Genomic DNA, 16,813 nt, shown 5'->3' on the forward strand with positions numbered 1-16,813 from the left:
ATTTTTCAAACAAATTCGCTCATCACTAGTCAGGACCACCCAGCCAACATGTTGTTCTCCAGAGTAGAAACTAAAGAGGGTAAAAAGACTGTAGTCACACCCAGGCCTGGACCCTTAGGGTATGTCTCCACGTTCAGGATTGCATTGCATTATGCAAGTAAAATCCTGACCAAAACTGCACCTGAGGTCACTGGCAGGTCACCTGTGGTGTACCTGCGTGTTTTGCTCATAGTAGCAACATGCAGCGTTTTGAAAAAACGCACAACGCATGCGTTTTCGCGGCAAAAACGCATGCATTTTTAAACGCATAGTGGAGTCTGGATTTCATAAAATCCCATCCACTATGCTGTAACATCTGGACGCTGCGTTTTTGACGCAGCAGAAAAACGCAGCGTCAAAAACGCAGCGTTTCCTGAACGTGGAAACATACCCTTAGGGGGTATCAAATGTCCATCTGCCACTTAGGGTATGTGCACACGTTGCGGATATTGCTGCGGATCCGCAGCGGATTGGCCGCTGCTGATTCACCTCAGTTTTCCATGCGTTGTACAGTACCATGTAAACCTATGGAAAACAAAATCCACAGTGCCCATGCTGCGGAAAAAAATTATTTGTGTGGATTCCGCAGCGGTTTACACCTGCTTCATAATAGGAATCCACAGGTGTAAAACAGCAGGTGGAATCCGCACAAAATCCACATAAAAAAGCGGTAAATCTGCGGTAATTCTGCACATAATCCGCAGTGCGGTTTACCTGCGGATTTACCAAAATCAGTCTGGAATAAACAGCACCACTTTCCGCAACGTGTGCATGTGGTCTTATAGTGACACCGAGACTATAAGCAATGTGTGATAATTGAGGACCCTTTGCATTGGACCCAAGATCTTCAAGCTACTCCTCAAATAAATTGGAAAATGAAGGGATGCACTAGACAATCAGGTCCCAGGCAATGAAGCAGCAATGAACCCAATTAAGGTGTTAGATGAATGGGAATAGATTTTCCAAATTATTTTTCTGCTCAGAGCTTGCAGCACATAAACAAATTCAGTCGAGACTTGTCTCACTAACAAACCACTGCATTTTAAACATCACTCATACAAAATAATGGGAGGGAAAATCTGGAAGGAGTTATGGAGGTGCTTCTTCAAATCACATTTGCAAGGTTGGAAAAAATCCTGGAGGAAGGAACAGAGTTGCTGGACCACTACCAAATTTTCCCCACCAGAGACAGGAGTCCATCTGCTAAGCCTTGCATCATAACATAAACTACCATTCCACTCATGTCTCTGCAGAGTCAGTCTGTGGAACTGGCAGATGGACCGATGTTTCCCTGTGTTCCTGCCTTATTTGTTTAATAAATTTAATTAATATCCACACTGCTCAGGATTGTGCCCAGAGAGTGGTTGATGCCATGGGTCTTCTTTTTTTCCGGTGGTTACTTGATGAGCAATTTTACCAGAAAGCACAACCCTTAGGTGTTGAGGACATAACAAATAACATGTGGATACATTAACATGTGTGTATTAATTATATCTGTCCTCATCGACATAGAATTTTTTTTATTCACGCTTTTTCAGCCGTACATGCTAAGCCAGCGGGACTAAACTTCTTAGCTGAAAACGAAGGAGACAAATGGATTTACTTGTAAGGAAATGATTGCAGCAATGTACATTAATTTAAACTGTCATGTACAAAGTTGAATTAAGAGGGACATTGAGTCTTTAATGGAGTTGACCCGGATGAGAAAAAGGTCTATTTTTTTAAGATACACTATTGTCCTTGGACTCTGACTGGTAGTACAGTTTTATTCTATTCACTTGAATGTGGAATAGCTGTAATACCATATGCTGCCTCAGGACAAGAGTGGCACTATTCCTGAAAACAGAGCAGACCCTTCTTTTCTAATCCTCAATAACCCCCTTTTTCACAGAGGGACATTCACATCACTTAATGGGGTTATTGGGATTATTGTTAAAAATCACTTAAGGTACAGTTATTACCGTAAATTTATCGTAATTACTTTACTAATGTAGCCATATAAATCTCATTCTACAACCACATGATTATCAGCAGTTTTGGCTAATTTTCATTTAAAGATTTATTCTCTTGTTATGGATTAATATAGCTATCTAGACAGCAATCAAGCTTACAATTCATTTTCTCTTTCAGTTGTCATTTTTCTGCTATGAGATCTTTGGTCTTACAATGTTTATAACTTGTTACCCAGGAGACTGACCACCAGAGTGTGGTTGAACTTGAGCAGTAGCTACATTCCAGGCAGTGGAGTTAAAATATAACTGTACGGCCAACAAATTTTGTCTACATTAAGACTATAGGGGATTAAAAAACAACAACTTTGTAATATATCTTATCAGTGAAATCAGCTTCCTTCTCCTGGTTTCAAACACTTCTTCCTTTCCTCCCTTCTGCTCCCATAAGTTTTTATCCTCTCTGAAAAAAGGCGCAAATTTGTCTTGCTCATACTAGATGGATTGCATGTTCAATATGGTATAATATAACACAGCCCATTATATTCATTTTACTCTATGGTGAGGGTAGAAAGGAGAAGGGGTGAGGAGCAGGGAAAGGAAACAGCCAGAGGAAAAAATAGAAAGATTGTGGTGAGCTTTCTAACAACTTTTTTACCTCTCCCCAGAGCCGATTCACATCCACACAGCTGAGTACCGATGTATCATTTCCTACATACTGCTGCAGCAGCTTGTATCTGTGTGATAAAACAGCAGGCATTCCTCTCTGTGTAATGACAAAACCAGAAAACATCTTGAAAACATGGAAATTTAAACTCTAAATAGTGCAAAAAAGACCCAAACCCACAAGCAAAAGGGCAACAAACTCCATATCTAGATCAGAAGAGGAGGACACAGGAGTGTATAGGTTAGAAAGTAATAAATATATTATTTCACATACTAGATATTAATACATAATGCATACAAATTTATACAAAAAAAATTAAAGTGCATTTAGGATAGTTAAAAAAGAGCGGACATTCCCCGGTGTATAAAGTCAGTTATACCAATACAAATCCTGGCAGTGAGCTGCTAAAGTCTTTTGTAGAAGTCACCCCCCAAAAAATCAAATATGCAGGCAGCACTTACCAATAGATAAGACAATAAAACACCGGGTAGGATCCAGAAGGAAAGACCCCCGATGCGTGTTTCGCTTCTTATCAATAGCTTTCTCAAGGGGAAGTGGATACACAGTGTTAAAAGGACCTTCAAATACGATTGGTCAGCATACATGTGACTTAGTCACATGCTCGGCCGCAGCCAAAGAGTTCGGGACTCCCGGCGCACGCACGCGCGGAACACCAGACCCCACATCGGGAGACGGCGTCAAGCATCACCACACGCGAGCAGGGAAAGAGATGCCCCAGTCACATGTGAGAGGCAAAAAGACACCACCCCCGATGCGGGGTGAGGAGACCGCATGCTGCATGCGCACGGCCAATCAGATATAGCAAGGTGAGGCCAGGATAAGACCGTCACAAACATAATGGGTATCATTATAATGAACAGTTCACAGACAAGAAAAAGGCAGAAAAGGGCACAATACCATGTAAACATCTATATATCTATAGCAAATATAAGCCTAATACAAGGGGTCCTCTTCAGTCCAGGAGAGTGAATACCAAATGCACGATTAGTGGTCATATGAATGCTTATATTAAAATATGTAATCCAGTCCAGCCGCAGAAGGTAAATGCGGAGCAGGTCCAATGTAACTTGAATAATGAATAAGCCCATAGGGGCTTAGATGAACGGTAAGGGGGAGAACAAGCAGAGAGAACACCATACTGACAAAAGACTGCTTCCATCAGCCTCTGCCTGTTGCCGCTAATAAAAGCGAGAGCAGGAACGGCTGATGGGAGTATTCAATTTAATGAATTGAATGAAAAATACCAAACATACAAATATATATGCAGCGCCCCAGAGTCCTGGTTGTTGCAGTACTGTTGCTCCGCCACTAAGGGGGGCTATGGTACGTCTGATGGCACTGAAGGAGTTCACCTGACCAGGTATCACAGACACCAATACACTTCATAGTCTGGCCTCAAGGGGGAGCTAACGGTGCTATGTATTAGGCCACTCCTCACAATCTGGTAAAACTGAGGGTTAGATAGGAAGTGAGACAGAAAGCTGACTGGGTTGGAACCAGGCAACATCCTGTGGCAGAGGGTGTTGCAGGGGAAAATTCAGGGGGGTCCCTGTTATGATCTGGTGACCTTGGAGCCGCATGAAAACATTCTCTGGAGTCGGTGGAACCTGTACTGACCGCAAATCCTGAACTAACACCGCAACTAGAAGTAGCCATGGGGTGTGCCTAACAAACCCTAGACACCTCGACACAGCCGAAGGACTAAATACCCCTATAGATGGAAATAGGAATGCTATCTTGCCTCAGAGCAGACCCCCAAAGGATAGGCAGCCCCCCACGAATAATGACTGTGAGTAGGAGAAGAATAGACACACGCAGGTAGAAAACAGGATTTAGCAAAAGAGGCCACTCTAGCTAAATAGGAAAGGATAGGACAGATTACTAGGAGGTCAGTATTAAAACCCTTCCAAAAATATCCACAACAGATAATACAAAAAGTTCCACAATCTAACTAAAGACATGAAATGTATATCTGCCACTCCAGAGAATCCAACAAGACGGAGAAAATACTGACACAATCTAAGCTGGACAAGAAAACACAAAGAATAGCACTGAATTGTGAAGCACACAGCATGTGTGCCACAGGAAAAAAAAAACAGACACTTATCTTTGCTGATTTGGCAGAAAGGCAGGAGGAACCAGGCAGAGGTCCTACACCTCCCAACAACAATTGACAACTGGCAAGGACTAATGAATCCAGCACACCTAAATACCCCAGACAGAACTGAAATCAGCAGAGACACCTGACCAGGACTGCAACCCAGGTACAACTGCATTGCCACCTACTACCACCGGAGGGAACCCAAAAGCAGAATTCACAACAGTACCCTCCCCTTGAGGAGGGGTCACCGAACCTTCACCAGCACCCCCAGGCCAATCAGGACGAGCCAGATGAAAGGCACGGACCAGATCAGCAGCATGGACATCAGAAGCAAAAACCCAAGAATTATCCTCCTGGCCATAACCCTTCCATTTGTCAAGGTACCGAAGCCTCCGCCTCGAAAAACGAGAATCCAAAACCTTCTAAACCACATACTCCAACTCCCCATCAACCAAAACAGGGGACAGAGGATCAACAGAGGGAACAACGGGCACCACATATTTCCGCAATAAAGATCTATGGAAGACATTATGGATAGCAAAAGAGGCTGGAAGCGCCAATCAAAAAGACACCGGATTAATAACCTCAGAAATCCTATAAGGACCAATAAACCGAGGCTTAAACTTAGGGGAAGAGACCTTCATAGGAACATGACAGGAAGACAACCAAACCAAATCCCCAACCCGAAGCCGGGAACCAACACACCGACGACGGTTAGCAAAACGTTGAGCCTCCTCCTGAGACAACACCAAATTGTCCACCACATGAGCCCAAATCTGCTGCAACCTGTCAACCACAGAATCCACACCAGGACAGTCAGAAGGCTCAACCTGCCCAGAAGAAAAACGAGGATGAAAACCAAAATTACAAAAAAAAGGCGAAACCAAAGTAGCCGAGGCCACCCAATCATCCTGATCAGCAGACACAAAGCATCTCAAATAAGTCTCCAAAGTCTGATTAGTTCGCTCGGTCTGGCCATTTGTCTGAGGATGAAATGCAGAAGAAAAAGACAAATCAATGCCCAGCCTAGCACAAAAGGCCCGCCAAAACCTAGAAACAAACTGGGAACCTCTGTCGGACACAATATTCTCCAGGATACCATGCAAACAAACCACATGCTGAAAAAACAACGGAACCAACTCTGAAGAGGAAGGCAATTTAGGCAAAGGCACCAAATGAACCATCTTAGAAAACCGGTCACAAACAACCCAGATAACCGACATCCTCTGGGAAACCGGAAGATCAGAAATAAAATCCATAGAAATATGCGTCCAGGGCCTCTCAGGGACCGGCAATGGCAAAAGTAACCCACTAGCATGGGAACAACAAGGCTTGGCTCGCGCACAAGTCCCACAGGACTGCACAAAAGAACGCACATCATGTGACAACGAAGGCCACCAAAAGGACCTACCAACCAAATCTCTGGTACCAAAAATACCAGGATGACCAGCCAACACAGAACAGTGAACCTCAGAAATCACTCTACTAGTCCATCTGTCAGGAACAAACAATTTACCCACTGGACAGCGGTCAGGTCTATCAGCCTGAAATTCCTGAAGAACCCGCCGTAAATCAGGGGAAATGGCAGAAAGGACCACCCCTTCTTTTAGAATGCCGACCGGTTCAAGGACCTCAGGAGAATCAGGCAAAAAACTCCTAGAAAGGGCATCAGCCTTAATATTCTTAGAACCCGGAAGATACGAAACCACGAAATCAAAATGGGAAAAAAAACAAGGACCATCGAGCCTGTCTAGGACTCAGCCGTTTGGCAGACTCAAGGTAAATCAAATTCTTATGATCGGTCAGGACCACAATACGGTGCTTAGCTCCCTCAAGCCAATATCGCCACTCCTCAAACGCCCACTTCATAGCCAACAACTCCCGATTGCCGACATCATAATTGCGTTCAGCAGGCGAAAACTTGCGGGAGAAGAAGGCACACGGTTTCATCAAGAACCAACAGAATCCCTCTGAGATAAAACGGCCCCTGCCCCAATCTCAGAAGCATCAATCTCAACCTGAAACGGAAGAGAAACATCTGGTTGGCGCAACACCGGAGCAGAAGTAAATCGGCGTTTAAGCTCCTGAAAGGCAGAGACAGCCGCAGAGGACTAATTCGCCACATCAGCGCCTTTTTTCGTCAAATCAGTCAAGGGTTTAACCACGCTGGAGAAGTTAGCAATGAACCGGCGATAAAAATTTGCAAAACCCAAAAATTTCTGAAGGCTCTTCACGAATGTGGGTTGAATCCAATCATGAATGGCCTGAACCTTAACCGGATCCATCTCCATAGATGAGGGAGAAAAAATAAAGCCCAAAAGAGAAACCTTCTGCACCCCAAAGAGACACTTAGACCCCTTCACAAACAAAGCATTGTCACGAAGGATCTGAAATACCATCCTGACCTGTTCCACATGAGACTTCCAATCATCGGAAAAAATCAAAATATCGTCCAAATATACAATCAAAAATTTATCAATATAAGTCCGGAAGATATCATGCATGAAGGATTGAAAAACAGATGGAGCGTTAGTGAGCCCGAATGGCATCACAAGGTATTCAAAATGGCCTTCGGGCGTATTAAACGCAGTTTTCCATTCATCACCCTGCTTAATACGAACAAGATTATATGCCCCCCGAAGGTCAATCTTCGTAAACCAACTAGCCCCCTTAATCCTAGCAAATTGGAAAGCAAAGGTAAAGGGTATTGAAACTTGACCGTGATCTTATTCAAGAGGCGATAATCAATACAAGGGCTCAAGGAGCCATCCTTCTTAGCAACAACAAAAAAACCTGCTCCCAACGGTGAAGAAGATGGCCGAATATGCCCTTTCTCCAAAGACTCCTTAACATAACTCCGAATGGCGGTATGTTCAGGCACAGACAGGTTGAAAAGTCGGCCTTAAGGAAACTTACTGCCTGGAATCAAGTCAATCGCACAATCACAGTCCCTGTGCGGTGGAAGGGAACTGGACTTGGGCTCATCGAATACATCCTGAAAATCAGACAAAAACTCTGGAATTTCAGAAGAGGAAGAAGAGGAGATTGACATCAAAGGAACATCATTATGAACCCCCTGACAACCCCAACTAGTCACAGACATAGATTTCCTATCCAACACAGGATTATGTACCTGCAACCACGGGAAACCCAGCACGATAACATCATGCAAATTATGCAACACCAGAAATCGACAATCTTCCTGATGGGCTGGCGCCATGTGCATGGTCACCTGTGTCCAAAACTGGGGCTTATTTTTAGCCAAAGGTGTAGCATCAATCCCCCTTAAAGGAATAGGGTTCTGCAAAAGCTGCAAGGGAAAACCACAACGCCTGGCAAACTTAAAATCCATTAAGTTCAAGGCGGCGCCTGAATCCACAAACGCCATGACAGAAAATGATGACAATGAGCAGATCAAGGACACCGATAACAGAAATTTAGGTTGTACAGTACTGATAGTAAATGAACTAGCGATCCTTTTTGTCCGCTTAGGGCAGACTGAAATGACATGAGAAGCGTCGCCACAATAATAACACAACCTATTCTGACGTCTGAATCCTTGTCGTTCCGTTCTAGACAAAATCCTATCACACTGCATTGGCTCAGGACTTTGCTCTAAGGGCGACGCCACAGCGCGCACAGTTTGACGCTCCCGCAAGCGCCGATCAATCTGAATGGCCAGAGACATAGAATCACTCAGACCGGAAGGCGTGGGAAACTCCACCATAACATCTTTAACGGATTCAGAAAGACCCTTTCTGAAAATTGCCGCCAAAGCATCATCATTCCATTTAGTCAACACAGACCATTTTCTAAATTTCTGACAATACAATTCTGCCGCCTCTTGACCCTGAGACAGGGCCAACAAGGTTTTCTCCACTTGATCCACAGAATTAGGTTCATCATATAATAATCCTAAAGCCTGAAAAAAGGAATCTACATTAAGCAAGGCTGGATTCCCAGATTCCAGGGAAAATGCCCAATCCTGTGCATCGCCACGCAGCAGGGAGATGACAATTTTAACCTGCTGAATGGAATCACCGGAGGATCGTGGGCTCAGAGCAAAAAACAGTTTACAATTGTTTTTAAAACCCCAAAATTTGGACCTATCACCAAAAAACAAATCAGGAGTAGGAATCTTCGGCTCTAAAGCAGGAGTCTGAACAATATAATCAGAAATACCCTGTACCCTAGCAGCAAGCTGGTCTACACGAGAAGCTAATTCCTGAACATCCATGCTGGCACAAGACTTCACAGCCACCCATAAATAAAGAGGGAAGAAAAGACAGAACAGACTGCAGAAAAAAAATGGCTCAACACCTTTCTTCCCTTCTTCTGAGATGCATTTAACTCATTATGGGCCAGTTGTACTGTTATGATCTGGTGACCTTGGAGCCGCATGAAAACTTTCTCTGGAGTCGGTGGAACCTGTACTGACCGCAAATCCTGAACCAACACCGCAACTAGAAGTAGCCGTGGGGTGTGCCTTAACAAACCCTAGACACCTCGACACAGCCGGAAGACTAAATACCCCTATAGATGGAAATAGGAATGCTATCTTGCCTCAGAGCAGACCCCCAAAGGATAGGCAGCCCCCCACGAATAAAGACTGTGAGTAGGAGAAGAATAGACACACGCAGGTAGAAAACAGGATTTAGCAAAAGAGGCCACTCTAGCTAAATAGGAAAGGATAGGACAGATTACTAGGCGGTCAGAATTAAAACCCTTCCAAAAATATCCACAACAGATAATACAAAAAGTTCCACAATCTAACTAAAGACATGAAATGTATATCTGCCACTCCAGAGAATCCAACAAGACTGAGAAAATACTGACACAATCTAAGCTGGACAAGAAAACACAAAGAATAGCACTGAATTGTGAAGCACACAGCATGTGTGCCACAGGAAAATAAAACCAGACACTTATCTTTGATGATTTGGCAGAAAGGCAGGAGGAACCAGGCTGAGGTCCTACACCTCCCAACAACAATTGACAACTGGCAAGGACTAATCAATCCTGCACACCTAAATACCCCAGTCAGAACTGCAATCAGCAGACACACCTGACCAGGACTGCAACCCAGGGACAACTGCATTACCACCTACTACCACCGAGGGAACCCAAAAGCAGAATTCACAACAGGTCCCTGTCAGGGGTGGGATCCTGACAGAGGCCTAGCGAACAGAAAGAACGTTACGGGACCGCGCCTGCACCTCATTGCGGCAGTACCCCAAGAAAGGACAAGAAGCGAGGTTTATTGTGAAGAGTGAGAAACGAGATCAACGCAACAAGGAGAAAACACCAGTAGGAGTCATGCTGTAAGATCGAGGCAACATCCTACTGAGGCGCGTAGCCGGTGGCCGGAAACGCCGAGGAAATACTGGCTCCAAGCCTTACTTCAAACCTACGGCAGGACAGTCAGTTATAGGCGGGCTGTCTCACCTAAATCACCTAAGCAGACATAGGGGGCAACAGTGGGAGAGGGGCGACTCTAGGGTCCCGGAAGAACTCCAGGCCTACCCGTCATACGGGTGCGTCCTAGCCATATCATCTGGGGGATGGAGAAGAACATCAGAATCAGTTGTGAGGACTATCCCGTGGTGCTCAGCAGGGAAGGACCACAACACACAAGCGCTAGAAGGAAGGCACAGATTTCCACCTGCAAAGGGAACTCTGGAGGTGCCATCGGACCGGCCGGTCTCAGACAGCCCTGTTAACCGTACTCTGGACTGAGGATCCTGAAGCCTTCAGTAAAGAGGCAAAGAGACTGCAACCCTGTGTCCTCATTATTCATCGCACCCTGCACCACACATCATCACTAGTGTTGAGCATTCCGATACCGCAAGTATCGGGTATCGGACGATATTTGCTGTATTGGAATTCCGATACCAAGATCCGATACTTTTGTGGTATCGGGTATCGGTATCGAAACAACATTAATGTGTAAAATACCACATTAATGTGTAAAATAAAGAATTAAAATAAAAAATATTGCTATACTCACCTCTCCGACGCAGCCTGGACCTCACCGAGGGAACCGGCAGCGTTCTTTGCTTAAAATGCGCGCTTTTCCTTCCTTCTGTGACGTCACGGCTTCTGATTGGTCGCGTGCCGCCCATGTGGCCACGACGCGACCAATCACAGCAAGCCGTGACGTAATTTTCAGGTCCTTCTAGGCATTCAGTATTTTAAAATTACGTTCCGGCTTTGTGATTGGTCGCGTCGCGGTCACATGGGCGACGCGACCAATCACAAACGCCGTGACGTCACGGGAGGCAGGAAACGCGCGCATTTTTAAAATTACGTTGCGGCTTGTGATTGGTTGCGTGCCGCCCATGTGACCGCGACGCGACCAATCACAACAAGCTGTGACGTAATTTCAGGTCCTGAATACAGAAATAGGCATCAGGACCTGAAATTACGTCACGGCTTGCTGTGATTGGTCGCGTCGCGGTCACATGGGCGGCACGCAACCAATCACAAGCCGTGACGTAATTTTAAAAATGCGCGCGTCTCCTGCCTCCCGTGACGTCATGGCTTGTAATTGGTCGCGTCGCCCATGTGACCGCGACGCGACCAATCACAAAGCCGGAACGTAATTTTAAAATACTGAATGCCTAGAAGGACCTGAAAATTACGTCACGGCTTGCTGTGATTGGTCGCGTCGCGGCCACATGGGGGGCACGCGACCAATCAGAAGCCGTGACGTCACGGAAGGAAGGAAAAGCGCGCATTTTAAGCAAAGAACGCTGCCGGTTCCCTCGGTGAGGTGAGTATAGCAATATTTTTTATTTTAATTCTTTATTTTACACATTAATATGGTTCCCAGGGCCAGAAGGAGAGTTTCCTCTCCTTCAGACCCTGGGAACCATCAGGAATACCGTCCGATACATGAGTCCCATTGACTTGTATTGGTATCGGGTATCGGTATCGGATTAGATCCGATACTTTGCCGGTATCGGCCGATACTTTCCGATACCGATACTTTCAAGTATCGGACGGTATCGCTCAACACTAATCATCACTCTCAACTTTTACTGGACGCCCCTTAGCAGGGTCACGGACCGAGTCTAGCCACCGTGACAATCCCAGAACCGAGACAGAGAGGCCCGGTACCGGGTACCCCTCGGCCCTGCGACAGTGGGGGCGCTCCAATTTGGCGTCACGAACAGGATCTACTTAAGCCTGAAGAATCAGGTCATGTGTGCCTTGGAACTGTGATTTATTGTGCTTGGACTGTGACTTATTACAAAGACTGTGTATTGCCACTTGAGTTCCCGCCAAAACCGCCGCCATTACAGCGCTAAGGAGAGCGCAGGAGAAGGAAAAGGGAGTGGAAGTGGGCGTGAACAAGCTGAAGAGCGCGGAAGACAATGGCCGCCCAGTCTAAATATTTCGGCTCCTTGAGGACGTGTCCATCAGCAGCCGAGATCCGCCTCCTGATCCTCAATGGTGGGCAGAGACAAAGAAAACGAAACCGCCCACGGAGTAGAGAGCGGGAAAAGGACAAAGAGGAAGTCAGTCACGTGGAGGACGCCATGGCGAGCCACCCGGAGCCAGAGCGTGGGGTCGGAGCAGAGGACTCCCCCAGCTACCCAGAGGGGCACCGTAACCAGGCCTCCACCGCTGATGCTAATTTCCTGCAGGCCGGCGTGGAAGAGCTCAGCGACCAACTCCGATGGACGCCACTGAGCACCGAGGCCGGGTGGAAGAAGATCTTCATTGGGAGCCTCACCAGACGCCTGTCGGCAGCCTCGTTTGGTCCAAAGCCGGAAAGCAAGGCCCTGCCGGAAAGCGGGATGCTGCAAGCAGAGATGACGACGTCGCAGCACAAGGCCCCGCAACCTGCGTTCCAGACCCCAGCGGAGACGGAGCAGACCGGCACCGGAGGGACCACGTCTGAAGCAGGTATGAAGGACGACCCTGCCCTGATGACCGACATTACTCCAGTGACTGCTAGTGCCACAGCTGCTGACTCCGTTCCAGTGACTGATCTTGCAGCAGGCGATACCTCTGCTGCAGCAAATGCCCATACTCAAGTTGCGCAGACCGCCATCGCTGCGCATGATTTAACCATACATGAAAGACGGATTAACAGCGTTTGTCCAGCACTGGGTGTAACCCTGGACCTCACTTTTCCCAGGCCAAGAAGGGTTAAGTGCCAGGTGCAGCCCTGGAAGCCGTCCAACTAAACCTCGGAACCACGAGTATGTAAATAGTTAACTGTTTGTTTCCCTGCTTTTTGCTGCTAATACCCGACCTGGGTTATTCTTAAAGGGATCCCTTTGTTTACCCGGGATCCCTATTGCTTTTATTTTTGCTTTTATTTTCCTTTTTGCTCCCTGTTCACCCATGTTGAAAAGAACTACTGGATCATGAACACTGCATGATTACAAACTTATTGTAAATAGTTTGCACCTTCTTAAAGGTGCCCCCTACTGGTTTTACAAGGAAAAGGACTCTTTGCGAAGAAACTGTTCCTAGAAACAGTACAGGAGTCCCTGCCTTACACGAACTTGCAGCTTGAGAAGTTGCACTACCTCCAAGAGACTTGGTTCTCTCTTAAAGGGAACGTTCACCAATAGCACTTAAAGTATAATGATGCCTTAAAAGAAGTAGTAATAAAGCTTATATGTAAAAGTTATATGTAGTCAGTTAGTTGATTGTAGGAAATGTTTAATAATGTGTTAGAGAATGAGGACAGGAAGTGAACCCGTACGGGGTTAGTTGGTGACTCCTACTAGGAGCCATACAGAGATGGCTCAGTGATCTTCTGCTGAGAGAAGGTTGATAAGTCCTATACTGTGTATAGAAAGAGAAAGGCAGTAGGCCCAGACGAGGAACGAGGCGGTCCTGCAAAAGAGCGAGAAGCAGTAGGCCTGGGGCAGATAGACAGGCGGTCCTGCGAATGTAAAGTTGGAAAAATGAAGAAAAGTTGATTAGCATTGTAGTGTTTTATAGTAAGCCTTTAGTGGATTCAGCTTATACGTCCTTAAAGGCAATGTTAAATTATTGTTCAGAAATTGCACTAAGTAGACTACCCGGTTGGGTAAGAGAAGTTATCTATAGGATGTTATTTAAAATATTTAACCATGTTTGTAACGTTCAAGTGTTCTCACCTCCCATAAAGGGAAGCTCTGTTCAAATTTACTTGTTTTTGCATTTCTAGAAATTGTATGTCTTTTTGCTGACATGTATTGTTGTTTTCTTCCCAGTCCGGGAGTACTGGATTTAACCGGGGGGAGTGCAGCGCCCCAGAGTCCTGGTCGTTGCAGTACTGTTGCTCCGCCACTTAGGGGGGCTATGGTACGTCTGATGGCACTGAAGGAGTTCACCTGACCAGGTATCACAGACACCAATACACTTCACAGTCTGGCCTCCAGGGGGAGCTAAGGGTGCTATGTATTAGGCCACTCCTCACAATCTGGTAAAACTGGGGGTTAGATAGGAAGTGAGACAGAAAGCTGACTGGGTTGGAACCAGGCAACATCCTGTGGCAGAGGGTGTTGCAGGGGAAGATTCAGGGGGGTCCCTGTCAGGGGTGGGATCCTGATAGAGGCCTAGCGAACAGAAAGAACGTTACGGGACCGCGCCTGCACTTCATTGCGGCGGTACCCCAAGAAAGGACAAGAAGCGAGGTTTATTGTGAAGAGTGAGAAACGAGATCAACGCAACAAGGAGAAAACACCAGTAGGAGTCGTGCTGTAAGATCGAGGCAACATCCTACTGAGGCGCGTAGCCGGTGGCCGGAAACGCCAAGGAAGTACTGGCTCCAAGCCTTACTTCAAACCTTCGGCAGGACAGCCAGTTATAGGCGGGCTGTCTCACCTAAATCACCTAAGCAGTCATAGGGGGCAACAGTTGGAGAGGGGCGACTCTAGGGTCCCGGAAGAACTCCAGGCCTACCCATCATACGGGTGCATTCTAGCCATATCATCTGGGGGATGGAGAAGAACATCAGAATCAGTTGTGAGGGAACATCAGAAACAGACACAACAGTTGTGAGGACTATCCCGTGGTGCTCAGCAGGGAAGGACTACAACACACAAGCGCTAGAAGGAAGGCACAGATTTCCACCTGCAAAGGGAACTCTGGAGGTGCCATCGGACCGGCCGGTCTCAGACAGCCCTGTTAACCGTACTCTGGACTGAGGATCTTGAAGCCTTCAGTAAAGAGGTAAAGAGACTGCAACCCTGTGTCCTCGTTATTCATCGCACCCTGCACAACACATCATCACTCTCAACTTTTACTGGATGCCCCTTAGCAGGGTCACAGACCGGGTCTAGCCACCGTGACAATCCCAGAACCGAGACAGAGAGGCCCGGTACCGGGTACCCCTCGGCCCTGCGACAGTGGGGGCGCTCCATATACACACAAATAACAGAGGGATGCACTGGGGAGTGGGGAATGGGGTTAAACCAAAGTAAGAGAAGAAAGGGAATTATCACACATTCAAAGCCTAAGGCTAAGTGCACATGTTGCAGAATTGCCACGGAAATTTCAGTGGCAATTCTGCAGCTCCTGCAGCGAGTATATCGCATGCGAAATTGGCATGCATATTCCTGCAGAAAACTAGCATTTTGCAAGCACAATTAGCTTGCAGAATGCTAGCGTTTTCCAAGCGATCTGAAGCATCGCTTGGAAAACTGATTGACAGGTTGGTCACACTTGTCAAACATAGCGTTTGAGTGACCAAGTTTTTACTATTGATGCTGCCTATGCAGCATCAATAGTTAAAGATAGAATGTTAAAAATAACTAGATGGGTATTTCCTGAAGGAACTACAGATAGTGCTTTGGAATGGTGCCCAGGCTGCCCCTGCAAGACTTTCACACTTGGGTGCCCCTCAGGCGCTGGTTTGGTAGTTGTAGCCCCTCAGGGTTGAGGCTTGGTGGGCCGGGTCACTCTGGGTCCGATTTGGTGGGCCGGGTCACTCTGGGTCCGATTTGGTGGGCCGGGTCACTCTGGGTCCGATTTGGTGGCCCGGGTCACTCTGGGTCTGATTTGGTGGGCCGGGTCACTCTGGGTCCGATTTGGTGGCCCGGGTCACTCTGGGTCCGATTTGGTGGCCCGGGTCACTCTGGGTCCGATTTGGTGGCCGGGGTCACTCTGGGTCCGATTTGGTGGCCCGGGTCGCTCTGGGTCCGATTTGGTGGCTCGGGTCGCTCTGGGTCCGATTTGGTGGCCCGGGTCGCTCTGGGTCCGATTTGGTGGCCCGGGTCGCTCTGGGTCCGATTTGGTGGCCCGGGTCACTGTGGGTCCGATTTGGTGGCCCGGGTCGCTCTGGGTCCGATTTGGTGGCCCGGGTCACTATGGGTCCGATTTGGTGGGCCGGGTCGCTCTGGTTCCGATTTGGTGGCCGGGGTCACTCTGGGTCCGATTTGGTGGCCCGGGTCACTCTGGGTCCGATTTGGTGGCTCGGGTCGCTCTGGGTCCGATTTGGTGGCCCGGGTCACTCTGGGTCCGATTTGGTGGCCCGGGTCGCTCTGGGTCCGATTTGGTGGCCCGGGTCACTGTGGGTCCGATTTGGTGGCCCGGGTCGCTCTGGGTCCGATTTGGTGGCCCGGGTCACTATGGGTCCGATTTGGTGGGCCGGGTCGCTCTGGTTCCGATTTGGTGGGCCGGGTCACTCTGGGACCGATTTGGTGGGCGGGGTCACTCTGGGACCGATTTGGTGGGCGGGGTCACTCTGGGTCCGATTTAGTGGGCGGAGACACTCTGGGTCTGATTTGGTGGGCGGGGCACCTCAGGGTCCGATTTGGTGGGCGGGGTCACTCTGGGTCCGATTTGGTGGGCGGAGCCACTCTGGGTCTGATTTGGTGGGCGTGGCACCTCAGGGTCCGATTTGGTGGGCAGGGTCACTCGGGGTCCGAATTGGTGAGCGGGGCAATAATTATAATATGACTACAGATAGTGCTTTGGAATTGTGCTGTGCTATCACTTTAAGAGCTGATATTATCTGACAAAACTTGTGTGCTGGGCTCATGTAGAGTTCATAGGCGTTGGCATAGTAACTGGGTCTGACTGCGCTGT

The sequence above is a fragment of the Ranitomeya variabilis genome, chromosome 2 (genome assembly GCF_051348905.1).
Source record: "Ranitomeya variabilis isolate aRanVar5 chromosome 2, aRanVar5.hap1, whole genome shotgun sequence".
NCBI classification, from domain to species: Eukaryota; Metazoa; Chordata; class Amphibia; order Anura; family Dendrobatidae; genus Ranitomeya; species Ranitomeya variabilis.